We start from the raw sequence: 24,387 nt of genomic DNA, 5'->3' as shown, positions 1-24,387 counted from the left end.
AGCCAGGAATTGCACCCGGGTCCCTGGCACTGTGAGGCAGCAGTGCCAACCACTGCACCAATTACAAAGATTTTGAAATGCTCTAACTTTTAAGTGCTTTCTACACCTCTGATCCAGTCAAAACAAGCCATGAGAGAGTAGGGCTCCAATCCAATAGGAAAATAATCAGACCCCCCCCCCCCGCCCCCCCACATCCACACTTGTTACAGTTTTTGTGAAGTGTCACACGTTTCATAGCTGTTCTCCTCTCTGGCATGCTGGCATATCTAGAGTTAAGTGCTAGATTCAAAGCAGCCACCCTCCACGGGAATGTGAGTCATGTTTACCTATATAAGGAAACCTGTCAGACTGAGGCCAGCCTTGTTCACTTAACTAAGAGACATATACACACAACACACACTCACACACACACACGCACCCTGCAGAGTGGGAGTGATCTATAGTTTGGACAAGAGCACAACTTCCTCAGCAAGAGAGTTCCTGAAGTACCTTTTAAACAGTGAGGACCAGGCAAGGCTGCATTAGAGAAGAGTGTGTGTGTGTGAGAGAGGAAGAGACAGAACTATTTTGGAACTAGCAGCCTTGCCTTCTTATACTCCAGGGAGCTGCAGCTTCTGACGAAATGGGGAGTCAGGTAAGTAAAGTTTGATGAGAAAGAAGTTGTGAAGTTAAATGAAAGTTCAAAAAAGAGGTTGAGTGTTGTTTGCCGATCAAGAAACTAATGTATATTATACCACAAAATTTTGTATTGCCTATTTCCTCTTTTTTCATTTTTGCACTATGAAACCATAGTCTTGCAGGAGGGCAGCATGTGCCTGTGGGTTACCAGAGCAAAAATACCGATTGTGATTCTAGCCTCGGTGTTGCAGCACTTTAGTAGTCTTTGACAAATCCCAGATGCACAGCTTTTGTCCGAGCAAGGGAGAATGGAGATGATGGGGGAAAGGGGTAGAGGCTAGGAAGGGGGCAGAGTTCTTGTACCGAAGGGATAATCTCGAGAGCAGATTGCTATCCACAAGCTGCATAGTGATCCTAATGGGAATGTGTTCATTCATGGTGAAGGTACCATGTCTGAACAGGCTCTCTGTGTTTACTGACAGGACCAGCTTCTGGACTGGAAAACATGGGAGTGTTTAACCCCTCACAATCTGACAGTATTTATTTTATTTCTTGCGTACAATTCATTTTTTAAAAATTTGCCTGTCTGAGGACCAAGCCTTTCAATAGCCCTGGTAAATGCGGTTCCAATTGAGGGCCATGCACGATCTGATTCTGTGCTTCAGTGGCGAAAATGCTGAGAAAGGATTATAATGAGCATCAAATTGTGAATGGATTTGTTTGTTCTAAAGGCCTTTATTATTCTGAGATGCATTTATTCATAATGATGCACCAATTATATGTGCCTAAATTATCAATATGAATGTAGAGATCGCTTTTGGAAAGATACTTCTCCAATCAATAGTTTACTTAATTTTGAACTAATTTTGATTCACAATGTCTGACGTTATTCTGCTTATTCTTTTGGGTGTTGATTAGCCCTGCTTCACTGCCACTGTCTGTACTTAAAGCCCAGAAGTTAAAGTGGCCGATATCTAGTAGAAGCTCTCTCAGTGTTGGGGCAGTCTCAGATTTGTCTTGACAGTGAATAACTGTTATTTTTGCTTCAACAAGCATTTTGTACCCTGAACCAGCAAAAGCAATGATCAGAGGCTGACTAGTCACCATTGCAAAGGTATTTCTTCACCTCCAACTGTCCGTACTCCTCCCCAACTCAGATAGGCCTCCTGCAACTTAGATACTACCCCTCCAACTCAGATACCGCTCTCCAATTCAGATAGGTCTCCTGCAACTCAGATCTTCCTCCCCCAACTAAGATACCGCCCCCTCCAACTCAGATACCCCTCTCCTATTCAGATACCCCTCCTGCAACTCAGGTACACCTCCCACAACTCAGATCCCTCTCTAATGCAGATTCCCCCTCCAATTCACATACCCCCCTCCAACTGATACCCCAATTCAGATACCCGTCTTCAATTCAGATACCCTATCCCTACTCAGATATCCCTCTCTTCAGCTCAGAACACCTTCCCCCAACTCAGATACCCTCTTCCCCTGCAAGGAAAACCCTCATGTAGCTTAGATACCCCCTCCCCGAACACAGCAGATAACCTTCCCAACTCAGATCCCAGTGAAGCTATGTCAAAGGTGCTTTATGAGCACGAATTGTGTTGTATCATTGTAGTTACAATGAAAAAGGTTGGCTTTGTAATGGCACATTGTAACACAATCAAAAAAATATGGAAGATTTAATTTAATTCCTTTGGAAAAAATACCCGCCATTGCATGAAATCTCTTGATAGATTAGTTACTGTTATATAATGTGATCTGGTTCAACATAACCTGTAAAGTCACCATAGCTCCAGATGACCATAGGCTGCTCTCCGATTTGAGGGGGAGAGCTGACAGGTGGTGAGTTAACCTGAGGGTCACTACTTCTCAGGCAAGGGGCAAGGTTGAGAAGGCAGGGCCTTTGAGAATAACCTCAGCCGGTGTGGGAATTGAACCGTGCTGTTGGCATCGCTCAGCATCACAAACCAAGCGTCCAGCCAACTGAGCTAAACCAACCCCCCATGATCACACACTAACAGAAATACAACTAATGTGGTTTGCGGTACAATGGAGAAATTTACATTCCTTGCAAACCTTTACTGCAAACGGCACGGTAGCGCAGTGGTTAGCACTGCTGCTTCACAGCTCCAGGGTCCCGGGTTCGATTCCCGGCTCGGGTCACTGTCTGTGTGGAGTTTGCACATTCTCCTCGTGTCTGCGTGGGTTTCCTCCGGGTGCTCCGGTTTCCTCCCACAGTCCAAAGATGTGCGGGTTAGGTTGATTGGCCCGGTTAAAAATTGCCCCTTAGAATCCTAAAATGCGTGGATTAGAGTGATTAGCGGGTAAATATGTGGGGGTAGGGTGGGATTGTGGTCGGTGCAGACTCGATGGGCCGAATGGCCTCCTTCTGCACTGTAGGGTTTCTATGATTTCTATGAGATCCCCTTGTCCCCAACTCAGATACCCCTTCCCTCAGCACTGAACCACATCCCCCAACACGAATACCCTCTTTCCCCAAATAGGAAATCTCTCCTCCAACTCAAATACCCGTCCCCCTCAAGCTCCATGCCCCATTCAGAAATCTTATCCCACTCCAAATACTCTTTCAATGCCCCTTTGTCTAACTCAGATAACCCTATTTCCACTTTCTTCCGCCAGGAAAAAGATACAAAATTCTGAGGTCACGTACCAACCGACTCAAGAACAGCTTCTTCCCTGCTGCCATCAGACTTTTGATTGGACCTACCATAACCTGATGCACCCTAGCTATGACTGTAACACTACATTCTGCACTCTCTTCTTTCGTTCTCTTTATCCGTATAGCACGCAAGAAACAATACTTTTCACTGCATACTAATACATGTGACAATAATAAATCAAATCAAAACAGGAAAACCCTTCAACTCAGAAGCCCCTCTCAAATAGTTCCTCCCACTCAGAAACTCCATCTTCCACCCCAGATACCTTTGCCTACCTAGATACCATGGGTTGGATTTTATAGCCTCACTCATCCCAAAACCTTAAAATCCCGCCCAAGGTCAATGGACCTTTCCACTATCAGCCCCTCCCCTGCTCCGATTCTCATGGCGGGTAGGGTGGTAAAATTCCAGCCCATATTTCCATCCCAGATATCCCTCTACCCAATTCAAATACCTATTCCCCCACCACAGGTACCCATCTCCCCAACTCAGATGCCCTCTCCCCAAATCTGTCCACCTCAGATGCCCCTCTGCTCAACTCCAATGCCCTTCTCCTCAAAGCAGATACCAACTCTCCAACTCAATTACCCCTTCTCCAACTTGGATGCCCCTTTGCTCCAACTCAGATACCAACCCAACATTCCAACTCAGATAACCCTCCTTCTAACTCAAATGGCCAACTCAGAAGCCTCTTATTTCAACACACTACCCCTCTCTCCAACTCAGACATCTCTCCACCCCTTCCCAAATCAAATACCACCTCTTCATGACTCAGATGCCATCTCCCCAAATCAGGTATCCCTCCCCTCCGCCTCCTCCAACTCAGTTACCCCTCCTCCTCCTCTCCTCAATTCAGATACCCTACCTCCTCCCTTAACTCCAGTTCCCCTTCCCCTGCTTCTCAGATTCTTCCTAAATAACTGACGTTTGCTTGTGATTAACGGCCCCACGTTCCCGTAAAGGCGGTGAGATTTTCAGTACTGTTTTATTTGAATGGCAGCTGACTGTGTCTGGCTCTCTTGGGCCAGTAGAGTAGACCTTGCAAATTGGACTGTCTAGATTCCTGAAGTCTTGGGAGCTTGCTTAAACCAAGAAAGTGTTTTATTCTGTGGGGATCTCAGTCTCCTCGGCGTTTCAGAATGGGAATGCGCACATGTTAACCTCCACAATGTGTCATAGGAAACATTCTGGAATTTTTTTCGCTGGTTCATTATAAAGCGGGTTTAAATTTGACACTGGATCAGGTTTCACCAGCCACTCCGCTGAAGTGACTCAAAGGGACCGCTCCAGTTGTGCTGGGGAAATGAGGTGTGGAGAGCTTGATTGAGGCATTGACAGTTTACGATTGATTCATTTCAAAGATAACAAATCTGTTCAGAGTTGTCAAGAATTTTAAGATGAATGATAAAATCAAGTGCTACCAAACTCATACTCTACATTGGTACTGTATGTACAGTCATGGTAAGTGACCTGGTATTGGAAATATATTTCATTCCTACTGGGCTAACAAATCAAATAAGATAAACATATACTGGGTATCATATGTTCTGTAGCACAGCACAGTACTGTACCTCACACCTATTAACCAGAGTCGCACCAAATACTCGTAGGCAAGTTTCCATCCAACACCCTTAACATACACGTATTATATATAAATATATAATATAATATATATTATATAATTCTGCCCTGTGGATCCAGAACTGGCTTGCCCAAAGGATGTGGAGATGCCGGTGTTGGACTGGGGTAAGTTAGACTCCTTACTGTGTTCGCCCAAAGGAGGCAGAGAGTGTGTATAGATGGGTCTTTTTCGAAATGGAGGTCGGTCACCAGTGGTGTGCCCCAGGGATCTGTTCTGGGACCCTTGCTGTTTGTCATTTTCATAAATGACCTGGATGAGGAAGTGGAGGGATGGGTTGGTAAGTTTGCCAACGACACGAAGGTTGGTGGGGTTGTGGATAGTCTGGAGGGATGTCAGAAGTTACAGAGGGACATAGATAGGATGCAAGACTGGGCGGAGAAGTGGCAGATGGACTTCAACCCAGATAAATGCGTAGTGGTCCATTTTGGCAGGTCCAATGGGATGAAGGAGTACAATATAAAGGGAAAGACTCTTAGTACGGTCGAGGATCAGAAGGACCTTGGGATCCGGGTCCAGGCCCATAGGACTCTAAAATCAGACCCGCAGGTGGAGGAGGTGGTTAAGAAGGCGTATGGTGTGCTGGCCTTTATTAATCGAGAGATTGAGTTTAGGAGTCCGGGGATAATGATGCAGCTATATAAGACCCTCGTCAGGCCCCACTTGGAGTACTGTGCTCAGTTCTGGTCGCCTCATTACAGGAAGGATGTGGAAAAGATTGAAAGGGTGCAGAGGAGATTTACAAGGATGTTGCCTGGATTGAGTGGCATGCCTTATGAGGATAGGCTGAGGGAGCTCGGTCTTTTCTCCTTGGAGAGACGTAGGATGAGAGGAGACCTAATAGAGGTATATAAGATGTTGAGAGGCATAGATCGGGTGGACTCTCAGAGGCTTTTTTCCCAGGGTGGAAATGGCTGCTACAAGAGGACACAGGTTTAAGGTGCTGGGGGGTAGGTACAGGGGAAATGTTAGGGGGAAGTTTTTCACACAGAGCGTGGTGGGCGAGTGGAATCGGCTGCCGTCAGTGGTGGTGGAGGCAAACTCAGTAGGGTCTTTTAAGAGACTCCTGGATGAGTACATGGGACTTAATAGGATGGAGGGTTATAGGTAGGCCTAAAAGGTAGGGACATGTTCAGCACAACTTGTGGGGCCGAAGGGCCTGTTTTGTGCTGTAGTTTTTCTATGTTTCTATGTTTCTAATATATATTATATGCACGTACATATTAGGGGAATAAGTTAGTAATGTGCTGTGCTACAAAGTAGCAGGGAATTGTACAGTATCCATATCAGATGGGTATTCGATCTTCCTTGGGCAGTTGGTGAGGCCTTAATAGCTAAAGTAAAATAAATCAGGGCGTGAACTTTGAGATTTTAGTTGATCCAGCATCCACAGCTTTTCAGGGAATTGAATTCCAGATTTCCACTACACCTTGTGTGGCGGTTCGTGTGGCACAGTTGGATAGTGTCCTGTCTTGCCTCTGAGCAAGTAGCTCCAGGATCGAGTCTCAGTCAAGAACTTGATGGCCACAGAAGGTTCATTCATAACATAGTCAAACAGGTAGGTTATCAACTTGCAAATCCTTCTTATATGCTTATGGCAAGCCGTAAGAGTGAGATAGACTCCTGGTCAGCCATGCTTGTTGTGGAATGGCATCCCTCCAGTTATAACCTCTGGCTTTAGGCTAGCAACTGTCCCAGGATAAAATAAGCCATGGAAACAGACGTGGGGCATATGCTTTGTCTGCCTCATGCCCTCCAGGTGTGGGAAGAGAATCAACAAGCGTAAGAGGGAGAAAGGAATAGAAAGGTGAGGAAAGACAGGAGGAAGATGCTCGAGAGGATCACAAACACCAGCATGCCCTGTTTCTGAGTTGTTTTCATATTCTATGTGCATCATTGCAGTTTGTGTGACGTTGCTGTGGGCAAATTGGCAGCTATGTTTCTCTAAAGTACAGTAAGAAATCTCACAACCCCAGGTTAAAGTCCAAAAGGTTTATTTGGAATCATGAGCTTTTGCAACGGTGCTCCAAACACCAGTATGGAAACACAAAAGCTTGTGATTCCAAATAAACCTGCTGGACTTTAACCTGGTGTTGTGAGACTTCTTACTGTGCCCATCCTCGTCCAATGCCAGCATCTGTACATAATCTCTAATGTGCAACAGTGACTAGACTTCAAACATACTCCATTGGCTGAAAGGTGGGCTGCGATTCTCCCAAAAATGCTGAATTGGCGGGAAAACTGTTCTAGATCCTGACTGTTTTGGTTCAGCTTCTCACCCAAATCTCCACACTCTGTGCACTGCAGAGGTCCCAGTTGTGAATCTCATTAAAAACCCGGGGTGGTGGGGGGGACCTATTCACACCAGAGTCTGACACTCTGGAACTCTGCGCATGCGCAGTGGTCCCGATCTGTCAGACTCCCCGTTTGCTGGCCAGCTCGATCGCTAGCCAGCCGGGTACCCCCGTAGTGCTGCCCTTTCAGCTGGAACCCCCCACGGCTCGATTACCACCCCGACAACAATTCCCGGGCCAGCCCCTCCCCCCCTCCCCCCCACCCCAGAGGGCCCCGATATACAGCCCACCCCCCTCCAGCAGAGGCGATCCCCCCACCCCCCCTCACCCCGGCAGACCCCCCCCCCCCCCCCCCCCCCGCTGATGCCTCCCGGGATCAGACCCCCCCTGCTCCCCCACCCGGAGGCAGGCCCCCCCCGGCAGACCACCGCCCCACCCCCCCCCCGCCCCCCAGCCCACCCCACCCCAATCGCTGCCCTCCCTCCATCCCAGACCCATCCTGTCTGCAGAGTGGCAGCGGGACCTCCCATCCCCACCAATCGCCCCTAGGCCCCGCCCACAATAGGCCCTGTCCCCTTGGCACTGCCCGATGCCCGATGGCATTGCCAAGGTGCCCCCTGGGCATGGGTACTTTGCCTCTTTGGCAGTGCCAGGGGGCACAGGCTGGCACTGCCAGGGTGCCCATGCCCAGGGGGCACCAACCCCCGCCGCCCGAACCCCTGGGGGGTCCCGATTACTTCCCCTTCATTCCGGCGGGGTCTCCTGCTAGTTCGCCGCTGGAATGACATACTCCTGGTGGGTTGGAGATTCAATCGGGACTGGAAAGTTTCCGATAATTAGATTGAAAACATATTTAAAATGCATTTAAAACAAATTCAAATGACTTACCTGTCTTTCTGCTGGTTTCTAGTGTGGTCTGACCGGCGACTGTTCGCCGGCTCTGGGAGATGCGCATGTGTTCCCGGCACATATGCAAATCCTGTAAAAGGCCGGCAACTCGCATCTCCCACCGCGACCCGCCAGGAAAGTTGCGGGTTGCGATGGGAGAATCACGGCCATGATGTGGATCAACCTGAGGCCTTGAAAGATGTTATAGAAGTGCAATCCCTCTTTTTGAATATTGTGACCCTTTCAATAAAGTAGGTCTGCCCACGTCTGTTTCCATCGCTTATTTTATCCTGGGACAGGTTGCTAGCCTGAAGCCAGAGGTCATAGCTGGAGGGGTGCCACTCCACAATAAGCATGGCTGACCAGGAGACTATCCCATGCTTACCGCTTGCCATTTGATCTTCTTGCACATCAGTACAGAAACACCAGTGAGTTCTTAGCACAGGCTCAAAGTCATTATTCTCTGTTTACGTTGATTGTCTGCTTCAAGCTCACTTAGTTACAATACACCCTAGCTCAAAGAGAGATGCTTCGAAAAAAATGTGTCAAGAATTTCCTCCAAACTGCTCCCACTGTGCCTCACTAACCTTGCTGGAAGTAAATCAGAGTTCTTGGTTATGCAAATAATATGGGGTTTCTGTTACACTTCGGGCTGAAGCTATGGAGCAGGAGTTAATTCGAGGAAAATCCTGGCAGGAAGAGAGAAAAATATTCTGCTATCAATCCATTTGCAGTAAGCACAAATGATTAAATTAATCATCTTTCAAAAGAATGTCACGCTTCTAGAAAAGCCAATGATAGTAAGCAAAAATGGAATGCCATCTAATTAATTCTTGTTGCTGTAGCAACAAATGCTACCATCGAAAGAGGGAAGTTTAACTCATGAGGGCATAGAATTGACAAGCCAAAGGAGAAGGTTTACAAATATCATCACCCTGATTCCATCGCATTGCTACTCCAGCTCCATGGAACTGTTACGGGTTCCAATTTCAAACAAGTTGACCCAAAGTCCAAACAGATCTACAACTTAGTAATGCATGTGGATGGAACCAGTAACTCATCCCATCATGGTAGACTGATGTAACTATGACCAAAATCTTATCACCATTCACGCCGGCGGGATTTTCCCATCCCGTCGCAATGAACGGAGATTTGGCTGGCCGCCAAATTCTCCGACCTTGCTGCAGCAGGAGCATGGGGCAAATGGCAGGTAAGATCGCACCCTTGGAGTCAGAATGCAGTTGATTTAAGTCCTGCTCTGGAGGGCCAAGTACATAATCCAGGCAGACATTTTGGAGCGGTAGCAAGGGAGTGCTGCACGGTTAGACGTGCTGTCATTTGGATGATACATTAAATCAAGCTGCCACCTGCACTTGGATGGATGTAAACAAGCCTGTGATATTATTTGGAGGGTGGTGCGGGGGAGGGGGGGATGGTATTGCTGCCCCCCCGCAATTTATCCCTCAATTGTCATCACTAAAAGTCTGATCATTAATATCATCCTAAGTCTAATTGCCTGCCATGTTTCCTACATGTTTCCAAAGTATGTCATTCTCTGGATAGCACTTTGGGATGTTCTGAAGTTATGAAAGTTGTGAAAAAAATATTCTATTTCTTTAGTCTCCCTTTCTTAGATATTCATAGATAGAACAGTACAGCACAGAACAGGCCCCTCGGCCCACGATGCCGTGCCGAGCTTTATCTGAAACCAAGATCAAGCTATCCCACTCCCTATCATCCTGGTGTGCTCCATGTGCCTATCCAATAACCGCTTAAATGTTCCTAAAGTGTCTGACTACTATCACTGCAGGCAGTCCATTCCACACCCCAACCACTCTCTGCGTAAAGAACCTACCTCTGATATCCTTCCTATATCTCCCACCATGAACCCTATAGTTATGCCCCCTTGTAATAGCTCCATCCACCCGAGGAAATAGTCTTTGAACGTTCACTCTATCTATCCCCTTCATCATTTTATAAACCTCTATTAAGTCTCCCGTCAGCCTCCTCCGCTCCAGAGAGAACAGCCCTAGCTCCCTCAACCTTTCCTCATAAGACCTACCCTCCAAACCAGGCAGCATCCTGGTAAATCTCCTCTGCACTCTTTCCAGCGCTTCCACATCCTTCTTATAGTGAGGTGACCAGAACTGCACACAATATTCCAAATGTGGTCTCACCAAGGTCCTGTACAGTTGCAGTATAACCCCACGGCTCTTAAATTCCAACCCCCTGTTAATAAAAGCTAACACACTATAGGCCTTCTTCACAGCTCTATCCACTTGAGTGACAACCTTTAGAGATCTGTGGATATGGACCCCAAGATCTCTCTGTTCCTCCACATTCTTCAGAACCCTACCTTTGACCCTGTAATCCACATTTAAATTTGTCCTACCAAAATGAATCACCTCACATTTATCAGGGTTAAACTCCATTTGCCATTTTTCAGCCCAGCTTTGCATCCTATCTATGTCTCTTTGCAGCCTACAACAGCCCTCCACCTCATCCACTACTCCACCAATCTTGGTGTCATCAGCAAATTTACTGATCCACCCTTCAGCCCCCTCCTCTAAGTCATTAATAAAAATCACAAAGAGCAGAGGACCAAGCACTGACCCCTGTGGCACTCCAATCCGAAAATTTTCCATCCACCACCACCCTCTGTCTTCGATCAGACAGCCAGTTACCTATCCAATCGGCCAACTTTCCCTCTATCCCACACCTCCTCACTTTCATCATAAGCCGACCATGGGGGACCTTATCAAACGCCTTACTAAAATCCATGTATATGGCATCAACTGCCCTACCTTCATCAACACATTTAGTTACCTCCTCAAAAAATTGAATCCAATTTGTGAGGCACGACTTGCCCTTCACGAATCCGTGCTGACTATCCCGGATTAATCCGCATCTTTCTAAATGGTCGTAAATCCCATCCCTAAGGACCTTTTCCATCAACTTACCAACCACCAAAGTAAGACTAACCGGTCTATAATTACCAGGGTCATTTCTATTCCCTTTCTTAAACAGAGGAACAACATTCGCCATTCTCCAGTCCTCTGGCACCATCCCCGTGGACAGTGAGGACCCAAAGATCAAAGCCAAAGGCTCTGCAATCTCATCCCTTGCCTCCCAAAGAATCCTAGGATACATTTCATCAGGCCCAGGGGACTTATCGACCTTCAGTTTATTCAAAACTGCCAGGACATCCTCCCTCCGAACATCTATTTCCTCCAGCCTATTAGCCTGTAACACCTTCTCTTCCTCAAAAACATGGCCCCTCTCCTTGGTGAACACTGAAGAAAAGTATTCATTCATCACCTCGCCTATCTCTACTGACTCCATACACAAGTTCCCACTACTGTCCTTGACCGGCCCTAACCTCACCCTGGTCATTCTTTTATTCCTCACATAAGAGTAAAAAGCCTTGGGGTTTTCCTTGATCCGACCCACCAAGGACTTCTCATGTCCCCTCCTAGCTCTCCTAAGCCCCTTTTTCAGCTCATTCCTTGTTAACTTGTAACCCTCAATCGAGCCATCTGAACCTTGTTTCCTCATCCCTACATAAGCTTCCCTCTTCCTTTTCACAAGACATTCCACCTCTTTCGTGAACCATGGTTCCCTCACTCGGCCATTTCCTCCCTGCCTGACAGGGACATACCTATCAAGGACACCCAGTATTTGTTCCTTGAAAAAGTTCCACTTTTCATTAGTGCCTTTCCCTGACAGTTTCTGTTCCCATCTTATGCCCCCTAATTCTTGCCTAATCGCATCATAATTACCTCTCCCCCAATTGTAAACCTTGCCCTGCCGTACGGCCCTATCCCTCTCCATTGCAATAACAAAAGACACCGAATTGTGGTCACTATCTCCAAAGTGCTCTCCCACAACCAAATCTAACACTTGGCCCGGTTCATTTCCTAGTACCAAATCCAATGTGGCCTCACCACTTGTCAGCCTATCCACGTATTGTGTCAGGAAACCTTCCTGCACACACTGCACAAAAACTGCCCCATCCAAACTATTTGACCTACAAAGGTTCCAATCAATATTTGGAAAGTTAAAGTCTCCCATGACAACTACCCTGTGACCCCCACACATATCCATAATCTGCTTAGCAATTTCTTCCTCCACATCTCTATTACTATTTAGGGGCCTATAGTAAACTCCTAACAATGTGACTGCTCCTTTCCTATTTCTAACCTCAGCCCATATTACCTCTGTAGGCAGATCCCCCTCAAAATGCCTTTCTGCAGCCGTTAAACTATTCTTGATTAACAATGTTACTCCTCCACCTCTTTTACCAGCTTCCCTACACTTACTGAAACATCTATACCCCGGAACGTCCAACAACCATTCCTGTCCTTGTTCTACCCACGTCTCCGTAATGGCCACAACATCGTAATCCCAAGTACCAATCCATGCCCCAAGTTCATCTACCTTGTTCCGCATGCTCCTTGCATTGAAGTAGACACACTTCAACCCACCTTCCTGTCTACCGGTACCCACCCTTGACCTTGATACCTTCCCCAATACCTCACCACCCTCAACACTGACTTCTGGACTACAACTCCTTTTCCCACTCCCCTGACAAATTAGTTTAAACCCCCCTGAAGGGCCGTATCAAATTTCCCTCCCAGGATATTGGTGCCCCTCTGGTTCAGGTGCAACCCGTCCTGTTTGTACAGGTCCCACCTTCCCCAGAATGTGTTCCAATTATCCACGTATCTGAAACCCTCCCTCCTACACCATCCCTGCAACCACATGTTTAACTGCACTCTCTCCCTGTTCCTCAACTCGCTATCACATGGCAGCGGTAACGTACCAGAGGTGACCACATGTTTTGTCTTGGCTCTCAGCTTCCAGCCCAGCTCCCGAAATTCCTGTTTTAAATTGCCGTCCCTTCTCTTACCTATGTCGTTGGTACCAATGTGTACCACGACTTGTGACTGTTTCCCCTCCCCTTTAAGAATCCGGAAAACACGGTCCGAGACGTCACGGACCCTGGCATCCGGTAGGCAACATACCATCCTCGAGTCTCTTTTGCTGCCACAGAACCTCCTATCTATCTCTCTAACTAACGAGTTGTTCAAAAGTAATATTCTTGTTGACACTTTTATTGATTCAATCATTTGACTCTGAATGCAGACATCACATGAAGTTGTGTCTTGAAGAGGCAGCATCGCAATCTCTGCCAGCATAATAATGGAGCAATTGTTTTTCATATTTCATTGCAATGAAACCACAAATCTGAATACTGAGAGTATTGTCTCAAACCTCCCTTGAAGACTTGGTTTGAAACATAAACACAAGCAATTTAAATAAACATCAGACTGCAATAGGCCATTTAACATTCATACCATTTACTACAGGAATACAAGGGAATAATGTACATTTTTGAGTCCATTTTGGGCAATTCCTTACCAAATGGTAATGCCATTTATTTCCCACTCTGGTCTTCCTCGACACTGTGACCAAGAAATAAAAGCTGTGAGGTCAGAGTTTGCTGACATCTTCCATTGTGGTAGCCAAGGCACTCGATGCTTGACCGAGGGATCCAGAGGTGGGGGGAGACGGCGGTGGTAAGGGGTGGCGGTTGTGAATGCTAACCCCCTGCCCTTGCTATGACTCCCCTTAATGCCCCTCCCCTACAAATCCCCTCCCGCCATTACTCACATGTGGCCTGGGTCACCCATGCTTGTCATTTTGGCAGCAGCCACCGACAGAGCTGCTTGCCTTTGATTGGTAGATCCAGCCCTCCAGAGTCTTGATTCCTGGGAAAGGCCTGCTGCTCACCTGTCAAGTGTCTGGTTGGCAGGTAATGCTGTCTGGCCTTCCTGGAAGGAAGTAACACAGGGGTCTCGCCAGCATTTCAGTCAGCGGCCAAGATCCTGTCACGAGTACAAGATTCTATCCTGTCATCTCACAACATCTGTTTTGCTGTCGTCAGATCAGATCTACACTTTGGTATTTACAGACCAAACTGAGTTACAATTCTAGAACAAAGAACAATACAGCACAGGAACAGGCCCTTTGGCCCTCCAAGCCCACACTGCTCCCTGGTCCAAACTAGACCATTCTTTTGTATCCCTCCATTCCCACTCCGTCCATGTGGCTACATTCACATGAGATCCACATTCTGACAGAACTTATAAACAGAGATAGGTCAGACCTCTGTGAGATCAATTGAATAAACTAGCAGTTATAGTGGGCACTGCTGCATTTAAACCCAACTTCAAAGACTTGAGTACATAATCCAGCTTGACCCTTCAGAGCAGTGCTGAGGGAGCACTACACTGTCAAGGGTGCCATCTTTCAGATGAGATAATAAACTGAGGGCTCTGTCTGCTCTCTTGGGTGGATGTAACGGGACGGCACAGTGGTTAGCACTGCTGCCTCACAGCGCCAGGGACCCGGGTTCAATTCCAGCCTCGGGTCACTGTCAGTGTGGAGTTTGCACATTCTCCCTGTGTCTGCGTGGATTTCCTCTGGGTGCTCTGGTTTCCTCCCACAGTCCGAAGGTGTGCAGGTTCGGTTGATTGGCCATGCTAAATTGTCCCTAGTTTTGGGGGGGATTAACAGGGTAAATATGTGGCATTACGGATTAGGGTTAGGGTGGGATTGTTGTCAGTGTATGCTTGATGGGCCGAATAGCCTCCTTCTGTGCTGTAGGGATTCTATGATTCTAAAGGACATAAGGGTGGACATGACACTATTCAAAAAAAAGCAGGGGACTGTTCCTCACTATTTATCCTTCAACCAACATCATCCCAAAGCAGATGATCTGGACATTTATCTCAGGTGATCTTTGGGAACTTGCTATGTGTAAGTTGATGGAAAAGGTAAGTTGATGGAAAAGGTCCTCAGGGATAGGATTTACGACCATTGAGAAAGATGCAGCTTAATCCGGGATAGTCAGCACGGATTTGTGAAGGGCAAGTCTTGCCTCACAAATTTGATAGAATTTTTTGAGGAGGTAACTAAGTATGTAGAGGAAGGTAGTGCAGTTGATGTCATATACATGGATTTTAGTAAGGCGTTTGATAAAGTCCCCCATGGTCGGCTTATGAAGAAAGTAAGGATGTGTGGGATAGAGGGAAGTTTGGCCGATTGGATAGGTAACTGGCTATCTAACAGAAGACAGAGGGTGGTGGTGGATGGAAAATTTTTGGACTGGAAACCGGTTACCAGCGGAGTGCCACAGGGATCAGTGCTTGGTCCTCTGCTATTTGTAATTTTTATAAATGACTTGGAGGAGGGGGCTGAAGGGTGGATCAGTAAATTTGCTGATGACACCAAGATTGGTGGAGTAGTGGATGAGGTGGAGGGCTGTTGTAGGCTGCAAAGAGACATAGATAGGATGCAAAGCTGGGCTGAAAAATGGCAAATGGAGTTTAACCCTAACAAATGCAAGGTGATTCATTTTGTTAGGACAAATTTAAATGTGGATTACAGGGTCAAAGGTAGGGTTCTGAAGAATGTGGAGGAACAGAGAGATCTTGGGGTTCATATCCATAGATCTCTGAAGGTTGCCACTCAAGTGGATAGAGCCGTGAAGAAGGCCGATAGTGTGTTGGCGTTCATTAACAGGGGGTTGGAATTTAAGAGCCGTGGGGTTATGCTGCAACTGTACAGGACCTTGGTGAGACCACATTTGGAATATTGTGTGCAGTTCTGGTCACCTCACTATAAGAAGGATGTGGAGACACTGGAAAGAGTGCAAAGGAGATTTACCAGGATGCTGCCTGGTTTGGAGGGTAGGTCTTATGAGGAAAGGTTGAGGGAACTTGGGCTTTTCTCTTTGGAGCGGAGGAGGTTGAGAGGAGACTTGATAGAGGTTTATAAGATGATGAGGGGGATAGATAGAGTGAACGTTCAAAGACTATTTCCTCGGGTGAATGGAGTGGTAACTAGGGGGCATAACTATAGGGTTCATGGTGGGAGATATAGGAAGGATGTCCGAGGTAGATTTTTTACTCAGAGAGTGGTTGGGGTGTGGAATGGACTGCCTGCAGGGATAGTGGAGTCAGAAACTTTAGAAACATTTAAGAAGCTATTGGATAGGCGCATGGAGTACTTCGGGATGATAGGGAGGAAATAGCTTGATCTGGGTTTCAGACAAAGCTCGGCACAACAACGTGGGCCGAAGGGCCTGTTCTGTGGTGTACTGTTCTATGTTCTATGTGTAAATTGCCTCCCTAATTTCCCTACAATAATTACACTTCGAAAAGGACTTGGTTGGCTATAAAGCACTCTGGTCATGAAAGGTGCTTTGTAAATGCAAGTTTCTTCTAAAATGTCACCAATACGTCAGGTGAACCCTGCTTCTCTCTAGCTGAGCAAAGTTACCCCAAGGTAGCATGTTCCTGGACCCTGGGGTCTCTATGTGCAGGTATCTGCAAATGAAGCAAAGGCAGTTTACCCTTCAAGCCTCTGCCTGGGCAGGCTCCACAGTTTAGAGGCTGCACACATGGCGATACTGAACTACCACTAGCTTGCTTACTTGCCTGGTAAGGTCCACAAATGACTATAGCACATGGTGCCCAGAATGTGGTCTTCTTTCTCCTCTGTTGTTCTCGCTCACTCACCCGTCATGCAGTCCATTGCCCTCTGGCCCACTGGCTATGTCTGTTGGAATGGTACTTGTGTGGGCTGGAATGTGCAGGAGTGGCCTGCCCCTGATGTACAGGGGCCTTCACCTAGGCAGCTTAGTTATAGTGGTGTCCTTCTGAAAAGAAATAAGAACTGGGTGTCAGTGTAAGCTTTGCTGTTCATGAGTGAATGAGAGAACTGGGTGAGTAAAGAGAACAGCAGAGTGTTTCCATGAATTCAAAATTGGCATGGTTCCTCCAAGTTCCCCATTTCTGGCACAATCTTTCATCTCCTTTCCAAAGATCTCTAGGATTTTCTCCTTGAGGCTACCTATAACCTCACCCACTCAGATCCAATCTGATCAAATCCCCCACTCATTTTCCACCATGTTCCATTTTTACTTCGCATTGAAGTGCACAGAATGAAGCCAATATCATGCTGCTGCTTTCCCGCCAGATGGGATAAATTACATATCGCTTCCTCCTTCTTTTCCTGGATCATTCCCTTTTTATCTTCTGCGAACAACCGTACAAGAAATTAGATATTCCTGTAGTTGTGACGGTAACAGTGACCTCCTGCAGTCCAGTCAGACTTTGGGAATCCTGGCATTGCTAAATATGCAAAGGAACACTTCCAGGTGAAGGGTGGGAGTTCAAAGTCCATCCTATCATCAAATATGCACACATGATAAACACTAAGGGGGGAATTTTCCCGTCCCGCCTGCTACGGGAATCGTAGAGGCGGGGGAGTGGACCATATAAAGGTCCATTGACCTCGGGCAGGGTTTCTCGGTTTTGGAATAAGCATGGCTGGAAAATCCTGCCCTAAAGAGTATTGTGATGGGGTGTGATCGGAAGGTAATTGTGAGGGTTGTACATGTTACATTATGTTAGGTTAATGGCACCTTTTTCCTTTCCTAGCTGGCTAGAAATGCCCACAGACCTCTCTTTGTATTTACCAGCAGTTATGTTAGATGTTGCTTCCAGCTGTTGACACTGGCATACTAGCTCCTCTCATTTCCCCATTGTCAGCTCCCATAAACTGTAGCTATGGCACCAGGAAAATGTTTAAGGCCACAGGCCACTTCGGGGCCGAAGGGCTTGTTTTGTGCTGTAGTGTTTCTATGTTTCTATTAGGTAGGCCTAAAAGGTAGGGATATGTTCGGCACAACTTGTGGGGCCGAAGGGCCTGTTTTGTGCTGTAGCGTTTCTATGTTTCTATGTTTCTGTGACATGGAAAGAGTGGAAGGGGAGGGATCTCTTGACCCAGACTTGATTCCTCATCTTGTCCTTCAAATTTAGCAAATCACAATGGGTTCCATTTTTGAAAGCTGCCATGATACCTAAATGTTGCAGCAATGCATGGAGCAGCACCCAGTCTCGGGTTTCCTCTGGGTCTGGTATTTGCTCAGATTATATAAATGGCACTGACTCTGGAAATACATGTGAGGTGAGCATGTTAAGAGTCATCCGGGTATGATTCACCCGGTTACTACTCCTGGCTGTGTTGCCTGATAAAGTTTATTTATTAGTCACAAGTAGGCTTACACTGCAATGAAGTTATTGTGAAAATTCCCGAGTCATTACAATCCTGCCTCTGTTCAGGTACACTGAGGGATAATTTAACATGGCCAATGCACCTAACCAGCACATCTTTCAGACTGGTAGAAAACCGGAGCACCCAGAGGAATCCCACACAGACATGAGGAGAAAGTGCAGACTCCGCACATACAGTGACCTAAGCCAGGAATCAAACCCAGGACCCTGGCACTGTGAGGCAGAAGTGCTAACCACTGTGCCACTGTTCCACACTAGGAATATCTAAGTAACTTAGTGTTAAACTTATACCTCATTTAACAAGTAAACCTTAAAGATACATTTCACTGGTGCCCATTCGAAAACTGCAGACCCTACCTAGTCTGGCCTATAGGTGACAAAAGAACAAAGAACAAAGAACAGTACAGCACAGGAAACAGGCCCTTCGGCCCTCCAAGCCTGTGCCGCTTCTTGGTCCAACTAGACCAATCGTTTGTATCCCTCCATTCCCAGGCTGCTCATGTGACTATCTAGGTAAGTCTTAAACGATGTCAGCGTGCCTGCCTCCACCACCCTACTTGGCAGCGCATTCCAGGCCCCCACCACCCTCTCTGTAAAAAACATCCCTCTAATATCTGAGTTATACTTCGCCCCTCTCACCTTGAGCCCATGACCCCTCGTGAACGTCACTTCTGATCTGGGAAAAAGCTTCCCACCGTTCACCCTATCTATCCCCTTCATAATCTTGTACACCTCTATTAGATCTCCTCTCATTCTCCGTCTTTCCAGGGAGAACAACCCCAGTCTACCCAATCTCTCCTCATAGCTAAGACCCTCCATACCAGGCAACATCCTGGTAAACCTTCTCTGCACTCTCTCTAAGGCCTCCACGTCCTTCTGGTAGTGCGGCGACCAGAACTGGACGCAGTACTCCAAATGTGGCCTAAATGTGACAGCAGCCTAATCATGGTTAACTTTGACCTGCCCTCCAAAGTGCCCAGCAAGCCACTTTGTTGTGTCGACTGACCCACAGACTGCAGTGGCTCAAGAAGATGGCCCTTCACTGCCTTCTCCGGGTGACAAAGAATGGACAGTACAGACTGGCTTTTAGAGATGTCCACATCCTGAGAAAGAATTTTTTAAAAAACATTGATTGTCTTGTTGCTAAAGATCTAGCTGTCTTTAGAATGCGAGCGCTCACATTTAGTCAACAGATCCTGTTCTGCGATCTAGCGATTCCTAAACTGCCGACATTGCCCAATAAATATTCATTGCCACAACAGTCATTCATTCCTGGGCTGAGAGGAAAATACATTAGCCTCAAGAAACAGATTCCAAAAATTGTGCTGCAATTTGTTAAATAGTTCAAAGAATTTGCCTTAGGAAAAAAATTACTTCAGAATTATGACACTTGAATTATCTTACCGTATATTGTGGAATAAAAGGGAAATTACTTTTTGTTTTAATTCCACTCGAGGTGTAGCACCACAGGCAAGGCCAGCTATCATTGCCTCCAAGATGGTGGTGGACCTTTATCTTGAACTCCTGGCCATAGTTTGATATAACTCAGTCACTTGCTAGGGTCACTTCAGAGGACAGTAAAGAATCGATCGGGTTTCAAATAAAAAACAGTTTGAATCCCTCGGTTCAGTTGTTGCCTTGTATAGAATACCGGACTCTGTTATAATACATGTGGATAACTGTTGGCTCCATGAAAGAGAATTTGAGAAACGTTTTCATTTGCTTCCAAATACATGAGGTGTGAACACTTGTCCCATTGTTGTAAGAATAGGGGATTTTCACAGTAACTTCATTGCAGTGTTAATGTAAGCCTATTTGTGACACTAATAAATAATATAACGCTCTTCTCAATCTCATTCTCATACTCACACTCATTTTTACTCACTGTCACAACAGATGAAATAAAGGTTTCCCAGTACTTTTCATGAAGCCACTGGCCCCTTTAATGGCAATGATGAATAAAATGTCTTGAATGTGGAAAATCTGACAAGGCAATAAAGTGAACTGGCATCCAAACCAGCTATATCCTCCTCGGTCATATTTTAGATGTGCAGAAGGAGACACTTTACTTTCTAAAACCCCCCAATGAATTTTTCTGTCAAGACACAAAAGCCTGTGGTATAATTAATTTGGCTGCAACTTGCTGGGTATGACCTCTGCACAGATATTCCTTAAAACTTTCTTGACTGAAACCAGCTGTTAGGATCCCTTGCAGAGTGAAAACAGAAATTGTATATGTCATGGCCTATGATGCCCGGATAACTTTTGTCTGTTTATTCTCAAGGGAGGGAAATAAATATTTTTTTAAAAATCTTGCTTCCAGCTAGTCGATCCACATTTAACTTGCACACCTCACTTGCTGGTTGTTGAAATGTTAGGACTTGCTGTCAGTTATACTGATAGCTGAGGATACATGGCCAAAATTCGAGAGGAATTTGGACTACAATGAGTAGAGCTGGCCACACACAGTCACACAAAACACAAAGCATCTTTGGAACGTAATTACAATGCTTTGAAATATTCTGAAACATTAATTTAAACCAGGGCGGAGGTGCACAACAGATTTTTAATTCAAATGATTAATCCAAACAGATTTTTAAACCAATTTATTTATAGTGAAGGGATTAAACGGACTTGCACTTACACAGCAGTTTTCATATCCTTGGCCACATCCCAAAGTACTTCACAACCAATCAAGCACTTTTTGAATTGTAGGGATTGCTGTAACATAGGGAACAAGAGGATCAATTTGCAGACAGCAAGCTCGCACAGCCAGTAATGAAATCTTCTTCTTGAGTTCCCTGCCCAAATGCAGGTCCGACTCGGCACCAGCGGTAAGGCAAACTCACCCCAGTCAGAATTATCAAATCCACCCCAGGCAGAACCAGGATCAAGCCCCTTCCTGTTGGCACCAATTTGTTCTTCACTGGACATCCAGCCAAATGTGGCAACCAACTCCCCAAGGTGTCCAGGTTGCTATGGCAACATACGTTTTTACATGTATGTTGTAGTGAGATGGTAGAGACTCCAATTTCTTTCCATCAGATCAGGAATCCCTCTTACCACCTGCCATTGGCATTCATTAGAACAATTTACAATTAAACTTGACCTGCCTGGCCATGTTGTGAATGCACCTTTTGTGTGAGATTTGAATCCGGATCTTCTGGCTCAGAGGCAGGGACACTACCCACTGCACCATAAGATCTCCTCAGCAATGAGATGCCAACCAGATAATCTGTTTTAGTGATGCTAGTTGAGGACAGGGCAACAGGAAAATTCCCTTGCTCCTTTTTGAAGTAGTGCACGAGATCATCTACATCCACCTGGTTAATATTTCAAAAGACAACAGAACTCCTTGGATACTGAACTTAGAGTTCCCCTCTAAGCCACTCACCTCCTGACTTGGAAATATATCACCGTTCCCTCCCCATTACTGGGTCAAAATCCTGGAACTCCCTCCCTAACAGCACTGTGGGTGTATCCACACTACATGGATTGTTGCGGTTGGAGAAGGTGGTTCACCACCACCTTCACTGGGGTAATTCGGAATAGGGAACAAATGTGACCTAGGAATAAATCAAATAAAACCACAATTCTCCCATCAACTACTTGGGAAATCCCAACCAAAGTTTCCCATGGACAATGATGAAATAACATTTAAAAAGTAACTTTGAGCGGGTAATAATCCCAACGACTAATTTAACCAAGATGGTATCACATGTCAATGATGCATGATATAATTGATGTTAAAATGTTTGTAATTTAATTTCACTGATGATTCTCAGCCCTCAGCCAGATTAGTGAAATAAAAAGATGGTTCAATGTGGTACTCCAACTTTCAAACCAGGAAGAAACTAAATTAGCACATTTTAAAAATTGATTTAATATGCACTAACTGCTTTAGTTGATCTCCAGCTGGAATGCTAACTTACCCTGAGTGTTTCTGGACTAGGAAGCGGAAACCACAGCCAAGCTTTTATACTTGCTGGATTCATTGACTTTATAGCACAGGAACCAGCCCTCTGCATTTTGGCACCACTCATCTATGCTCCACATGAGCTCCCTGATTCTTCTAACCGTTTCACTATATACTCTATCCCCTCTGCCCCTCATATACTCACATAGATTCTCCTTAAATACACTAATACTATTTGCCTCAACTTCGTGGTAGCAAGTTCCACACTAATCACACTCTGGGTAAAGAAATTTCTCCTGAATTCTTTCTTGGATTTGTTGGTGACTGTCTTATGTTTATGGCCACTAGTCTTCAACCAACCCCACCACCAACCTGTGGGGGGGGGGAGCGGTGGGTGGGTGGGTGGTGGGGGTGTAGATTTTGAAAAGATCCAACAACTCGGAACTGGGCATCTATGAGGTGCTGTGGGCCATCAGCTGCAGCACAACCTTTAACCTCCTGGCCTGGGAAATCCCTCAGTCTATTATTACCTTCAAGGATTGACACAGGTTCAATGAAGAGTGCAGGAGGGCATACCAGGAGCAGCACCAGGCTTACCTAATGAAGCTACAACACAGGACTGCTTGTGTGCCAAAAAGCAGAAGCAGCATGCAGTAAACAGAGCTAAGCGATTCCACAACCAATGGATCTGAAATTAGCTCTGTAATCCTGCCACATCCAGTAAGAATGGTGGTGGACAATTAAGCTACTAAAAGCAGGAGGCTCCACATGAAGGGGGAGACCAAGTACATGGATGCTATGGACAAGATTGAAGCATTTACAACAATCTTCATCCAAAAGTGCTGAGTAGATTATTAATCTCGGCCTCCTCCTGAAGTCCCTGGCATCACAGTTACCAGTCTTCAGCCAATTTGATTCACTCCAGGTGATATCAGGATACAGCTGAATGTACTGGATCGGCAAAGGCTACGGCCTCTGACAACATTGCTCCTGGTATGGCCAATCAGCCTGACCCGCACATCTTTGGAGGAGTGTGTTGGAATGCTCTCCACTCACCTGGATAAGTGCACCTCCAATACCACTCAAGAAGATTGACAAAACCCGCAACAAAGCAGCTCGCTTGACCGGCACTCTATCCACCACATTCAACATTCACTCCTTCCACCATCGACGCACAGTGGTAGCACTGTGTACAAGTTACAGGATACACTGCATCAGCTCACCACGACTCCTCCAACAGCATCTTCCAAACCCACGACTGCTACAACCTATAAGGACAAGAACAGCAGATACACAAAATTGGCTGGGCACTGAGGTGGTTCCCGCAGATTGGAAAATAGCAAATGTGACGCCACTGTTTAAAAAAGGAGGTAGACAAAAGGTGGGTAACTATAGGCCAGTTAGCTTAACTTCTGTAGTAGGGAAAATGCTTGAATCTATCATCAAGGAAGAAATATGGATATAAATTGTCCCATTGGTAAGACGCAGCATGGGTTCATGAAGGGCAGGTCATGTTTGACTAATTTGGTGGAATTCTTTGAGAACATTACATGCGCAGTGGACAATGGGGAACCTGTGGATGTGGTGTATTTGGATTTCCAGAAGGCATTTGACAAGGTGCCGCACAAAGACTGCTACATAAGATAAAGGTGCACAGTGTTACGGGTAATGTATTAGCATGGAGAGAGGATTGGTTAACTAACAGAAAGCAAAGAGTGGGGGTAAATGGGTGTTTTTCTGGTTGGCGATCAGTGACTAGTGGTGTGCCTCAGGGATCAGTGTTGGGATTGCAATTGTTCACGATTTACATAGATGATTTGGAGTTGGGGACCAAGTGCAATGTGTCAAAATTTGCAGATGACACTAGAATGAGTGGCAGAGCAAAGTGTGCAGAGGACGCTGAAAGTCTGCAAAGGGCTATAGATAGTCTAAATGAGTGGGCGAGGGTCTGGCAGATGGAGTACAATGTTGGTAAATGTGAGGTCATCCATTCTGGTAGGGATAACAGCAAAATGGACTATTATTTAAATGGTAAAAAATTGCAGCATGCTGCTGTGCAAAGGGACCTGGGTGTCCTTGTGCAAGAATCACATGGAGTTGGTTTGCAGGTGCAGTAGGTAATTAAGAAGGCAAATGGAATTTTGTCCTTCATTGCTAGAGGGATGGAGTTTAAAAACAGCGAGATTATGTTGCGGCT

The 24,387-nt window shown here is 46.0% G+C and overlaps 1 protein-coding gene across 1 annotated transcript in view; it reads left to right on the top strand.

The window, feature by feature from the left end:
- Positions 1-386: 386 nt before the first annotated feature.
- The window catches only part of LOC144506363 (E3 ubiquitin-protein ligase Midline-1), a 664,229-nt gene continuing 640,228 nt past the window's right edge, over positions 387-24,387 (top strand). Inside the window, exon 1 of the mRNA XM_078232375.1 lies at positions 387-634. The gene's annotated coding sequence lies outside the window, so the exon portion shown is untranslated. The remainder of the gene's footprint in view (positions 635-24,387) is intronic.

This window comes from Mustelus asterias, chromosome 17, assembly GCF_964213995.1.
Source record: "Mustelus asterias chromosome 17, sMusAst1.hap1.1, whole genome shotgun sequence".
Taxonomy (NCBI): Eukaryota; Metazoa; Chordata; class Chondrichthyes; order Carcharhiniformes; family Triakidae; genus Mustelus; species Mustelus asterias.
This window is presented reverse-complemented; position numbering and strand designations above follow the sequence as displayed.